Source organism: Lontra canadensis, unplaced genomic scaffold (genome assembly GCF_010015895.1).
Source record: "Lontra canadensis isolate GAN:19392208 unplaced genomic scaffold, GSC_riverotter_1.0 scaffold10, whole genome shotgun sequence".
Classification (NCBI taxonomy): Eukaryota; Metazoa; Chordata; class Mammalia; order Carnivora; family Mustelidae; genus Lontra; species Lontra canadensis.
Genome location: NW_022631004.1, coordinates 13,570,519 through 13,585,715, shown reverse-complemented (window position 1 = coordinate 13,585,715; position 15,197 = coordinate 13,570,519).

Sequence of the window (15,197 nt, the reverse complement as noted above, 5' to 3'; positions counted from 1 at the left end):
CACTGAATAACCAGACAGAGAGGGGTAGCTTCTAACACAGGCTTTAAAATAAGACATGATGGAGGGAAAGATTTGATTCTTTTAGTTCTGTGTGGACATACTATATATGCTCAGCATGAAATCACTATTCCTTTCAAGAATGAATATTGCCATCTCAACCTAGTTGCCTGTCATAGAAGCAATACTCCACACCTTTTCGCTTTTTAGTTGTTCCCTTCTTTAGGCACAATTCTTTAAATCAGAAGGAAAGTTTCCCTTTTACAAATAATCTGGGAATGTGATGTTCATGATTGTTATTCTATTTCCAGTTTTCCATCCCTATCCCCCATTACTGCAGCCACATCCTTAATGTGTGGAGGATGAGTAGTAAGGACCCTGGGAATATCCAGTTGTAAGGAAATTGATGCAAAAAATTGTGACTATCCAGAAATACTGATGGTACTTTGACAATATAATCAAGGGTAATGTGCTGGTTTGCTTCTGGTGCCATAACAAAGTACCACATACTAGGTGGCTTAAACAGACAGAAGTTAATTTTCTCACAGCTCTTAGAGGCTAGAAGTCCAAGATCAAGGTGTCAGTAAGGGTGATCCCTCCTAAGGCCTCTCTCCTTGGCTTATACATGTCTGTCTTCTTCTTCCAATACCCATGCCAGCTTGGTCTTCCCACTGTGCATGTCTGTCTCCTAATCTTCTCTCCCTACAAAGACACCAGTCATGTTAGATTAAGGGCTCACCCATATATGCAGCCTTATTTTACCTCCATTACTTCTTTAAAGGCCCTGTCTCCAAATACAATCACATTATGGGTTATGTGGCGGTAGGGGTTAGCAATAACATAACAAAATTCAACCTAAGAATTTCGGGAGGGCACAATTCAACCCATAATATTCAACCTTCTTGCCCACAAAATTCATGTCTTTTTCATATGCAAAATACATTCACCCCATTACAACAGCCCCCTAAATGACCCTATTCCAGAATAAGCTTGAAGTTCAAAATCTTAACAACATATCATCCAAATCAGATATGAGAGAGACTCAAGGTATGACCCATCCTGAGTCAAAATTCCTTCTAGGCTGTGAACCTATGAAATGGGAAGGCAAGTTATGTGCTTCCAAAATACAATGGTGAGACAAGCATAAGATAGATATTCCCATTCTACAAGGGAGAAATAAAAAAGAAGGAAGAAGTCATGGATCCCAGTGAGTCTGAAAGATAGTAAGGAAAATTCCATTAGATCTTAAGCCTCAAAAATAATCTTTGGCTCAGCACCCTGTCCTCTAGGCCCACCATGGTGGTATCCCTACTTTTCTGGTCCACAAGGGCAGTAGCTCTGATTGGACAGGGTATGTGGTTGGGGAGAGGAGCACTAGACTAAGGAGACACTAGATGTGGCTCTATTCAATAACCAGTTCTGTGACCTTGAACATGATATTCAATGTCTCAGCATCATGGTTTCCTCATCTGTAAAGTGAGATGGCTACCATTACCAGGGCTCTTTCTTATCTCTGAAATCATTTAGTTTGATAGGGAAGCTTAGCCTTCTTTTTTGACAGTTTCTGTCCCCAAAAGAGGATAGATGGTCAACGGTTCCAAAATACAAATGTGCAATAAAATTTAAAGCATATTTATCCTGTCTATAGAGATCACTAACATGATTTTTACAAAATAGTAAAGAAGTGGCCGTTTTTCAGGATTCCTAAATAAGCAGTAAATCAATAAAAGTTGAAACTAAATTTGAAGACATGCTTAATACAATAAAATGCAGACTTTTAGGTTTTGATCCAAGAATATGAAGTTCAGGTGCCTATTTACAGACCTGGCAAGTATGACAGCCCAAATCACCACTGTTCAGAAGCACTCTGTGTAACCAAATCCCTTCCTGCAAATCTGGGGAAAATTGTATTTCCAACGACACTTGGCACATCCTTCAGCTACTAATTGCCTACTCATTCAGTGTTTCTCCAATTCTCCAGTTAAAATCCCCAATCTGTTGTCTTGAAGATGCAGGCAGGAAGTGTTGCAGCAGGGAAATTAGAAAAAATGCGAAGGAGTTAAAATGAGAGCTGATTCATGCCATTAGAAAAATGTGAGTCAGTAGGAGGTAAAACTAAATCGTAAGAACCCTGAGGTTAGCAAGTCTCACAAGCTTGGTGCGTCAGAGTGCAATCATCTCATTAGGTAGCAAATCATGCCAATGAATTAATTAACATTGTCAGCGCTTACTAATACGAAAAGAGCCTCAAGAAAGCCCTTTCATCATCTGCAACAATCCAAATCTCTAAAAGTTTAGATTCATCTTCATTCCCGGCATTCCTTCAAGTAGAATCCAAACCACAAGCTAATATTGGTCGCTCATAAACTGAGTCATGGGGTCATCTGTATTCTGTTTTTGAGTGATGACTGTGCATGTTGCAGGAGACCTATAAGTGAGTGAGATTATTGAATATTAGAGGCAAGAAGAAATTTAGAAGCTGTCCAACTGAATATTGTCACTTATCAGATGGATCTCAAGTTCAGGAACGTGAAATACCTTGCTTAGGCCACCTGTTACTGTGTTCAACATTCTCCCAACTGAACTGACTCTATACCACAGAATACAAAGGATTTTGTGTTTTGTGGGATTTACTTGGTATTTCTTTTTAATTATGAAGAAGATATATCTGATAGTTCTTTATTTCTAGAGGCCAGAAAGAGAGGTCAAAGTTTTTAGCCGAAGTATAGTTGAAGAAAAAAATTATATATAAAATTATATATATTTATACATTATATATATAATACATATATAATACATATTTATTTATGCTCAGGTGTATGTCATATATATATGTATGTACATATATATATGTATTTATATGTCCATATATTTGGACATCCAATATAAAAGGATCAGCCAGTTTTCAGGCCTGGAAAAAAATAGCTTTCCTTTGCTGAAATAATTTTTCAATATAAAAGGCAAATAGGGAAGGGAGAAAGAGCTTGAATTTGCTTGTGTCCCTTTTTCAGCACGGTGCTCTAGAACAGTATCAGAGTTGTTTTAGGGATTAAATGGTTGACATTCAAAGTGCCTACATAAGTGCCTGGCAACCTGGTAGGCAATTAACAATTCCCCACGAAACAAGTATTTATTGTGCTTCTGGGGAAGACTGTGGAGTCAGCACTGTCCTCCCTCCAAGTCCTCTCTGCCAGCAGTGCTGGACAAGTAGTATGGAACGATTAGGAGGAATTGCCTGAGGGCTGGATCCTAGAGAAGGAGGTCACCTCCTCATCACAAGGTTGAAGAACTGGTTTTAGATTTCATGTCTATGGAGTTAATCAATTGCTTAGCAAATCTTCACACTGAGAGAATGGCTAGAGGTAGCAGAATGAAAGTGGATGCCAGCAGAAGCCCTCTTATAATTGCTAACATGAAGGAATAAGAAGTGGGGGCATGGATTGACTGTTGTTACCGAGATGGCAACATAAGCCATTTCTGAAGGTGCTCCCAAGAAGAAGAGGAAGTAACAACTTTTGAAAAATGTGATGTCACTGAGAAACCCTAGAACACAGTGGTGAAACCAGAGCACCCCCTGTACCACACAGAGACCAAGACAGACTGCATTAGAAGGGTAAGAGAAGCCTCTCGATGTTGACCAGCACAGCACCACTCAGAGAGGTCTTCCTTGAGCCTACAGTTTTTGCAGCTGGAAAAAAAATGGGGGAAATCCAGCTTCTCTCAACATTAGAGTCAACTTGCAGAAGCCCCTGCTCTGATCTCACACCATGGGGATAGCAGGGGAATCTGGGAGCTCAACTACTGGGAAGGAATCTCACTGTGACAGAGAAAGGGAGAGGGGCTTGCAATAACCAGCACAGAGACCAAAGTTATATCTGCAGTGTTCAAGTAGTCATACCAACCAGCAGCTTTGCTCATCTATGGAACTGTGTTGGGATGCAGTCTGACCAGGGAATCAAGTGTGATGGAGATCTGCCCATTTGAATACTGACCAGAGAATCCAGGCAAACATAGGGCCTGCTCTGCAGTCTCTCTTGGGTAAGGAACCAAGCCAGGAGTCCTATCCAATAGTTCTCAGCCACTGGCACACACTCCCATTCCTGTTCTCGGTGCTTGACCAGTTGCCTTGCCCCAAAATAGACTATAATAGCAGGCCCCACCTGCCCAAAGACATTACCAGCAAACACATCCAGAAACCCAATCTGAGTTGACTAGTGATGAATTGTCTCTGCAAAGCAAATGTATAAAGCCTGGAAGAGGAATCTTATTACTCAAGTGCACAGATACCAATGTAAGGAATCAAAGATCACAAAAAAATCAGGCAAATATGACACCACTCAAGAAAACTAATAAAGCTCTAGTAACTTGTCTTAAAGAAATGGAGATCCATGATCTGTCAGACAAAGATTTCAGGATAATCCTCTTAAGGAAGTTTAGTGAATTACAGGAAAACAGAGGTAGCTAAACAACATTAGAAAAACAGTGCATGAACAAAAAGAAGTTTGGCAAGGAAATAGCAACCATCAAAAACAAATAGAAAACCTCAGAGTTGAATATCCATAACTGAACTGAAGAATTAAATAGAGAGTTTCAAAAGTAGACTTGATCACACAAAAGAATCATTGACCCAGAGAATAGGATATTGGAAATTACCTAGTCACTGGAGCAAAAAAGAAAAAAAAAAAAAAGAATAAAAAAGGGTGAAGAAGTCCATAGGAATTATGGGACATGATGAAAAAAAAAATCAGCATTTTCATTTTAGGAACTCAAAAGGATAAGAGAAAAGGACAGAAAATATATTTAAAGCAAAAGTGACTGAAAATTTCTCAAATCTGGTGAGAGAAATAGACCTCCAGATACATGGGGTCCAAAAGACCCCAAATAGGTTGAACCTGAATAGGGCTACACTAAGACACATTATAATTAAGGGGTCAAAAATTAAAGACAAAGAAAGAATTTTAAGAGCAGCAAGAGAAAAGAGAGAAGTTACAGGAAAGAGGACCCCTATAAGGTTGTTGATAGACTTCTCAACAGAAACATTTTAAGCCAGGAGAGAATGGGATGACATACTCAAAATATTGGAAGAAAATAACGGTCAACCAAGAACCTCATACTGGATGAAGCTATGCTTTAGAAACAGAGAGATAAAGACTTTCCCAAACAAACAAAAGCTGAGAGCGTTCATTACCACCAGACCTGCCTTACAAGCAATTCTAAAGGCAGTTCTTTGAATGTAAGTAAAACACTAATTAGCATCATGAAAATATAAAAAGGCCATGTAAATCTCACTTGTAATGGCAAATAAACAGTCATTGTTAGATTCTGCAATATGATAATAGTAGTGCATAATTCACTTACAATCCTATTTTTAAAGTTAAAAAAGAGAATGTAGCAAAAATAACCATAACTACAACAATCTGTTATTAGTTACACAATTAAAAAAAAACCATTTAAGTGTTTTTTTAAAAGCAATAACATAAAACATGAGCGGGAGGAGAAGCAAAAGTATAAAGTTTATGAATCCTACTGAAGCTATTGAAGTTAAGTTGTTTTAAGTTTAAAATGGTGTTATAAATTTAAGGTATTTTATGAAAGCTTCATGGTAACCACAAGGGAAAATTCTATAGTAATTACATGAAAGAACAGGATAAAGAAGTCAAAGCATACTGATACTAAATGACATACACAAAATCAAAGACAGCAGGATAAGAAACAAGGAGCAACAGATCTATGAAACAACCAAAAAAATTAACAAAATGTCAATAATATTTTTGCCTGTCAATAATTACTTTAAACACAAAAAATAAATTCTCCAATTAAAAGATAGTAAATGGCTAATTGGATAAAATAAAAAAGATCCAACAATATGCTGCTTACAAGAGACTAACTTTAGCCTTAAAGACACACATAGACTGAGAGTGAAATGATGGAAAGAGACATTTCAAAAAAATGCTAACCAAAAATAGCAGGGGTAGCTATAAATATCAGACAAAATACACTTTAAACTAAAAATGGTAAAAAGAGACAAAGAAGATCATTATATAATGATAAAGGGGGCAATACACAAAAAGACTGAGTGGTTTAAAATATTTATGTGTCCAACATGGAAGTATCTAAATACATAAAGCCTGAATTAACAAAGATAAAAGAGGAAATAAATAGTAATGCAATAATATTTGGGAACTTTAGTACCTTACCCTCAACAACAGATAGATCATCCAGACAGAGAATCAATAAGGAAATAATGTATCTGAATAACACTATGGTCCAAATGGTACTAACAAACATATCCAGAACATTCTATCCAACAATAGCAAAATACACACTCTTCTCAAGCATACTTGGCACAGTTTCTAGGGTAGACCATATATTAAATCACAAAACAAGTCTTAACAAATTCAAGAAGATTGAAATTATATCAAGTATTTTCTCTGACCATGGTGATATGAAACTAAAAATCAATAGCAAGAGGAAAACTGGAAAAATCACAAACACATTGACATTTAGCAACATTCTCCTTAACAACCAATGGACAAAGAAGATACTACAGGGGAAATAAAATAGTTTGCATTTATAAATTTTCTTGAGACAAACAAAAATTGAAATACAACATATCAGAACTTACTGGATACGACAAAGATACCCCTTGAGGAAGGTTCATAGCAATAAACTCCTTCATTAAGGAGCAAGAAAGATTCCGAACAACCTAAGTCTGCCTTGAGGAATTAGAAAAAGAACAAATTGAGCCCAAAGTTAGCAGAAAAAAAAGGAAGTAATAAGTATTAGAGCATAAGTAAATAAAATGAAGAACAGAAAAATAGAAAAGAGTAACCAAACTAAGAGTTGATTCTTTGAATATAAAAACAAAATTGACAAAACTTCAGTTAGACTAACCAAGACAAAAAGAGAAAGGACACATACCAACCAAAGTATACATGGAAGACATTATAACAGATACCACAAATATTCAAAGGATCATAAGATGTTACTATGAAGAGCTATATGCAAAGAAACTAGACAACATGGAAAAAATGGAAAAAATTCTTAGAAACATACAGCTTACCAAGACTGAATGAAGAAGAATAGAAAATCTGATATGGAGATTGAATCAGCAATCAAAAATCTCTCAATGAAGAAAAGCCCAGGACCAGATGGCTTCAATGGTGAATTTTAACAAACATTTATTTATTTATTTTACTATTTTATTTATTTATTTGATAAAGAGAGATCACAAGTAGGCAGAGAGGCAGGCAGAGAGAAAGGGGGGTAAGCAGGCTCCCTGCAGAGCAGAGAGCTCAATGCCAGGCTTGATCCCAGGCTCCTGAGATTATGACCTGAGCCAAAGGCAGAGGCTTAACCCACTGAGCCACCCAGGCGCCCCTTAACAAACATTTAAATAGAATTAACAGCAATCCTCTTAAGCTCTTCCAAAAAACTGAAGAGCAAAGAACAGTCCCAAACTCATTTTACAAGACCAACATCAATTATCAACATCAACTTCAAGACCAACTAGAAAATAAAACTACAAGCCAATATTCCTGATGAATATAAAAGCAAAAATTCTCAATAAAATATGAGCAAATTAAATGCAGCACTACATTAAAAAGATCACTCGCCATGATTAAGTGGGGTTTATCCTACCTAGGATATAAGGATGATTCAGTATACACAAATCAATCAATGTGGTATATAATATTAAAAGAATGAAAGAAAAGAATCTTTTAGTCATCTCACTATACAGAAAAAGCATTTAACAAAATTTAACATATATTCATGATAAAAACTTTAAAACAAATTAGGCATATAAGGAACATATCTCAACATAATACAGGCTGTATATGACAAGCTACCAGCTAACATCAGACTTAATAGTGTAAGTTTTTCTCTATAATCAGGAACAAGACAAGGGTGCCCACTCTTCTACTGCTGTTTAACATTGTACTAGGTATCTTAGAGCAATCAGGCTAGAAAAAGAAATAAAAGTTATCAGAATTGGAAAGAAAAAAGTAAAATTATCTTTATTTGTAGATGCATGATTTTATACATAGAAAATACTAAAGAGTCGATAAAAAAACAGAGCTAATCACGAATTTAGTTAAACTTGCGGAATATAAAATTAATATACAAATATCAGTAATGTTTCCATACACTAACAATGAATTTTCTGAAAAAGAAATAATCCCATTTATAATAGTATTAAAACCAAGAAAATACTTAGGAATGATTTTTTAAAAGATTTATTTATTTACTTATTTTGAGAGAGAGAGAGAGAAAGCAAAGGAATGGGGAGTGGGGCAGAGGCAGAGGAAGAGAGAGAATCTCAAGCAGACTCCATGCGAGTGTAGAGCCTGACAGGGGCTCAATCTCACCACCCTGATAGCATGATCTGAGCCAAAATCAAGAGTCAGACACTGAACCAACCAAGCTACTCAGGCACCCCAGGAATAATTTTAACTAAAGAGATGAAAGGTCTCCACTCTGAAAACTACAACTGATGAAAGAAAGCTAAGACACAAATAAATGGAAAGATATTTCATGTTCACAGATTGGAAGAATTAATATTGCTAAAATGTCAATACTACCAAAAGTCAGCCATAAACATTCAACCCCTATCAAGATTCCAATGGCTTTTTTGAGAAGTGGGGGGAGGGAAGCCCTAAAATCTACATGGAACTACCAATGATCATAAATAGCCAAAGCAAATTTTGAAAAAGAGAAACAAAGCAGGAGGTATCAAACTTCCTGATTTCAAGTTATACTATAAAGTTATGTTTATCAAAACAGGAAGATACTGGCATAAAAACAGACAAATAGATGAATGGAACAGAATCAAGAGTCCAGAAATAAACCCAAGCATCAACAAGGAGTGCAAATAATGTCATACATGACCAGGGCCTTTAGCATAAAATTGTTAGCACCCTCAAATTTCCTACAAAGAGGAAAATAAATACCAAATTCCAACAAAGCTTGAGCTCTAACTGCTACTCCAAGCAACAAAACCTTCCTCTCCCTGTTCACTCTCCAAGAAAGAAAAGACCCAACACTAAGTATTAAAATATCCATGTCAGCCTGAGACTTGGAAATTCACAGCACCAGCTGCATGAATGTGGTTTGAAAGTGAGATGAGGTGACAGCTTCAGAGAAGCTTTGTGTCAGGGGGATAAGGAGATAAAGAAGCCCCTCATCCCCAGTAGATGGGATAATGAAGGGAAAGAAAGAAGGAAGGAGGAATTTAAAGATACTGCAGAAATGAAAAGCATGACAACATTGCCCTTTCCCTTCCCAATATTGTGTGTTAAAAGAAGTACATTTTACTATTCTGGATATGGGATGCCCAGGAATAGGAAATATCAGACCAACTTTACACAGTACTGAAAGAAGAAAAGAGAAAATGGAAATTATCCCCCCAAATCAGTGAAAAAACAGAAGCAGAATTAACACAATATTCCAAACTGAGCTAAATGCCTTCAAACAGGTATCTAGAAATATTTTTAAGACAATCATGCAAATATTAATGTACAAAACACAGAAAGAAATGGAACAAGAGCTAATCAAAATCAGGAAAGAAATTAAAGAAAATGCAAAAAAATAAACTCAGAAATAAAGAGTATGTGCTGACTATAGTTAATAATACTGTATACTTGTATACTTGAAACCTGTATACTTGAAATAGAGTAGATCTAGGTGTTCTTACCACAAACAATGTGGTGCATTGTACCATCATTGTATAATTGTACATCTTAAATATATAACTCTTATTTGACAATTCTATCTGAGTAAATCTGGGAGGGGGGAATAAAAAATAAATTCCAAAGCCCTAGTGGACTAAAGTCAAATAAAAATTTAATAATGAATAATCAAGAAAGGCATGAATATAAGACTAAAAATGAAATAAAGGGGTAAAAAAAAGTGAAGAGAAAGTGGTTGAAAATAAGACTGAAAAAAAGATTCAACATGTGTTAAGTGGAGACCCTGAAAAAAAAAAAAGAACAAGAAAACAGAACTAATATTTAAAACCATAATTCAAGAAAACTTTTCAGACACCAAAGAAATCAAATGTACACACTTGAAAGGGCATGCCATATACCTAAGAAAATTGATTCTGAACAACTGAATTTGAGACATATTCTAGAAAGACAATTAGATCTCAAAGGCAATGAAAAAATCTTCTGGGCATCCAGACAAAAAGCTCAAACAACTTATAAGAAGAAACTTAGGTTGGCGTGACACTTCTCAAGAGAAACATATAAAGCACAGAAATGGCGAAACAGCATTTTCAAGAAACTCAAAAAAAATATGGTGAGAAGCCAAGGATTTTATATCCAGCTAAATGATTGTTGAAGTATCAGTGCTATGGGTAACTTTTTTTTTTTTTTGTCTTTGTGTTTTTGGAGAGCGAGTGGATAGGGACAGAGGGAGAGAGAGAATCTTAAGCAGATTCCACATCCAGTATGGAGCCTAACTTGGAATTTAATCTCACAATCCTGAGATCATGACCTGAGCTGAAATCAAGAGTTGGATCTTAATCAATTGAGCTTCCCAGGCTCCCCCTATGGATAACTGATTTAACCCTTAAGTCCTTAGAAAATGCTGTACTCATAAGCCCTTCTGGAAAAATCTACTGCGGGAACAGGGGGATCTTCATCCTACCAAGAAATGACTGGGGAATCTTGGAGGGAAAAAAAAATGGTGAGCATTTAATATATTTATTTGAATATCTAAAACTAAAAGAGGGGATGAAGACATGGATAGAAGGATAATATACAAATATTATATGTTCTGATAAAATGGAAATTGTATGACTAAAATAAAAGGGGGGAAAAGGAATTTAAAAAGTAAAATAAGAGCATTAATTGATGTACAGGGAACCCATGAGGGTTAAAATGTACCCTTTAACACTCACCTCATGGGCAGAATAAGGACCCCCCACACACACACACAAAGATACCCATGCCTGAATTCTAAGGTCTGTGACAATCTCAAGTTAAATGACAGAAGGAATATCACAGATGAAGTTAAGATTAAGGAAATTATCCTTGATGAATCTGGATGGCCCATTGTAATAGCATGGGCTCTTAAAAATGGGAGGGGAGGTCAGGAGAATCACGCAGTCAAAGAAACATGTGGGAAGAAGAGACAGGAGAGATTCAGGATGGAGGAAGGGGGCTAGGATCCAAGGAGTGGGGGTGGTGTCTGGAAGACAGAAATGGCTCTCAGTTGACAGCCAGCAAGGAAGAGGCTTCAGTTCCACAACCCCAAGGAACTGAATTCTGCCCACAGTCTGAGTGAGCTGGGAAGCAGATTCTTTCCTGGAGCCTCCAGACAGGACTACTGCCTTGATGACACCTTAATCACAAAAAATAATAATAATACATTTGCTTCAGGATTAAGCCACTAAGTTTGTGGTGCTCTGTTATGGCAGCAAGGGAAAACCAATACAACTGAAAAACCAGAAAGTAAAGAATTAAGGAAAAACTGTAAAAAATACCAACATAAAGGTAGCCATTTGAATATAAATACAAATCATCATAAATAACAAAAGTAAAATCTAAAACAGAACAGAGAACACATCACATAAACAAACATAGTAAATACAGCACAATACACACAGGGATTATAATCTAAACCTAAAACATGTAACCTAAAAGCTGTAATCTAAAATAACACAGCTGAACCCAAGCACATCAATCAATAATGTAAATAGTTGAAGTTAAAGAAAATATTTTCAAATGGCTCATAAACTAAAACCTAACTCCATTACCTACACAAGAGACATACCTACAGCTGAATAGTTTAAAAAGCCTAAAAATAAAGTGTTGGACAAAGCAGATAGAGACATTAAAAAAGCAAGGGTTGCAATCCTATTTCAAAGGTAGTAAAGCTCCAAAGCATTTTTATTTATTGTTTGTCCATTTGACATATCATATTTGAGTTCTGACTTCTTTTGTTTAAGTGTCTTATAGCACATTATTTTTACCTATTTCTCCTTTCTTGTCCTCTCATTTCTTCTTTATATAGTGGTTCTGTGTCGTATGGTACATAGATACTCTGAAATGTTATATCTTCATCACGGTAAAACTTTATACAGCATTGTAAAGTCTCCTCCTTTGTCTAGTTTTACATTTATTCCTAGGATCCATTTTGAATTACTTTTTGTATTTTTGTATGCAGGGTAAAATATGGATCACAGTTTATTATTTTACACATGGGAATCCAATGGTTTTAGTGCCTTTTACTGAGAAGACTGTATTTTATACATGGAATTGCCTCTGTGCCTTTGTAAAAAATCAGTTGTCTATAAAGCTGTGGGTCTATTTCTGGACACTTTATTCAGCTTCATTGATCTTTTTGTTTGCCTTTTTAACAATACCAAACGGTCCTGATTATTATAGTTTTAAAAATGTCTTAAAAAAAGATAGCATTAGTCCTCCAACCTCAACTTAAGTTTTAAAAACTGCTTGAGCAATTCTAGACCTACTGTATTTCCATATGAATTTTAGAATCATCTTGTAAATTTCTTCAAAAACTCCTGTTTTTTTGTTTTTTGTTTTTTTATTGGGATTGGGTTGAATCAGCAGATCCTTCTGAGAAGGATTAAAATTATAACAATTTCAAGTCACAAATACACACAAATAGAGCAACAAAATAGTAAATAGTTATACACGACTCTAATTTCTCTCAGTAATGTTTTGTAATTTTCTGTGTACTGGTATTAAACATTTTTGTAATATTTTCTCTAAATATTTCATATTTTTGATGCTACAATAAATGTTATTGCTCTTTGCTTCAATTTCTGATCACTTACAGCTAATATAGAGAAATAAACCTGATACTTATGGCTGGTCTTAAAGTTTGCAACTTGGTTAAAGACTTATTATTACTAGTATATTTTGTTGTGGATTCCTTATGATTTCCTACATACAGAATTCTGTCATCTGGGATAAAGACAGGTTTCTTGTTTCCAACCCACTAGTGATTGGAAAATGTATGGAAAGGTTGACAGTGAATGTCCTTATCTTCGTTCTGATTATGAAAGGAAGTCTTCTTCTTTCTTTTACCTTTAAATATGAGGCTGTGAGTTTGTGTTGATGTTATTTGTCAAGTTAAGGATGTTGCCATCTATTTACCTGGCAATTTTTGTCAGAATGAATTTTAGACTGTATCAGATACATTTGTCGCATCTATTAATAGATGGGGAGGTGTGGGGAGGTGGTGGTGGTAAATCACATTGACTTGTGAGTATTAAATGAGTCTTTCATTCCTGAGATAAACTCTATTTGGTCATGATATATTATCCTTTCTATATGATGTTAGATATAATTTGCCATGGATTTAGAATTTTGCATCTGGTTTCATGAGAGACACTGGTCTGTAGTTTTCTTTTATTATATCTTTGGTTTTAACATCAAGGTGAAATGCCTCACAGAATGAATTGGGAACTAGTCCCTTCTCTTCAGTTTCCTGGATGAATTTTGGTAGATTCGGGGTTATTTCCTCCTGCTTGGGTGATATCAACAATGAAGGTGGTTTTTTTGTTGTTGTTTTTGTTTTTTGCTGTTGTTGTTGTTTTTGTGTGTATGGATAGATATCTAAGTACAGAGTCAATTTCTTTAATAACTGTAGCATTGTTTGCTTTATACACACATATACGAACACACACATAACCCTGTATATAACTGCTTTCTAAAAAGTGTAATTTACATACCGTATAATTCATCCTTATAAAGTGTACAGCTCTATGGTTTTAAGTATATTCATAAAGTTGGGCAACTATCATCACAACCAATTTTAGAATGTTTTTACAATGGCATATACCAATTACCACTTAGTATCCAATTTCCTCCACCTTCTCAACCCTAGGCAACCACTAATGTACTTTCTCTATATAGATTTGCCTATTCAGAACATTTCATGTAAATGGATTCATGCATTACATGGTCTTTGTGAATGGATTTCTTTTCACTTAGTAAAATATTTTCGTCCATAGCATAATAGGTATTAGTAATTCATTCTTTTTATTGCTGAAAAATACTCCATTTTGTGGGTAAATCACATTTCTTTAATCTGTTTATCAGTTGATAAACATTTGGATTGTTTCCATATTCTTTATTGGCTATTGTAAGTAACACTGGTATGAACATCTGTGTACAATTTTTTTGTGTAGAAATGTTTTCATTTCTTTTGAGTGTATATCTAGGAGTAAAATTACTGGGTCATAATGATATCTCTATGTTTAACCATTTGACACTCCTACCAGCAGTGTGAAAAGATTCTGATTTCTTCACATGCTTGCCAATACTTGTTATTATCTGTTTTTTTAATTAGAGTCATACCTGTGGGTGTGGAGTAATATCTCATTGTGGTTTTGATTTGCCTTTTCTTGATGACTAATAATGTTGAGGATCTTTTCATGTGTGTATTGGTTATTTGCATATCTTCTTTGGAAAAATATAAGTTCAGATCTTTGAACTATTTTTACATTGGTTTTATTTGTTTTTTATTGTTGAGTTTTAGGACAACTTTGTATGTTCTAGATACAAGGCACTTATTAAATGTACGATTTTCAAATATTTTCTTTCAATCTGTGGATCGGCTTTTCACTTTCTTGATAGTTTCCTTTGGTGCACAAGAGGTTTTAATTTAGATGAAGTCTACTTGATCTATTTTTTTCTCTTGTTACTTGTGCTTTTGGAGCCATACCTAAGAGTCCATTGCTTAATCTGATGTTGTGAAGATGTACCTCTATATTTTCTTCTAAGAGTTTTATAGCTGTAGCTCTTACATTTAGGTCTTTAACCCATTTTTAAATTAATTTTTGTATATGGCTTGAGGAGAGATTCCAACTTAATTCTTTTGCATTTGGTTATTTATCCAGTTGTCCCAACACCATTAATGAAAGAACTATTATTTCCACCATTGAATGGTCTTGGCATACCTGTCAAAAATCAGTGGATCATAGACACTTTGGTTTGCTACAGTTTTTTGGAAGGTTTTTGCATCCCTATTTTTAAGAGATATTGGTCTGCATTTTTATTTACTTTTAATGTTTTGGGTTTGCTCTCAGAGTGACATTGGTTTTATAATATGAGTGGGAAAGTGTTTCCTCCTTTCCATTTTTTGGAAGAATTTATGAAGTATTGGATTTGATTGATTATCCTTTAAATGCTTGGTAGAATGCAACAAGTGAAGCAATATGGGTC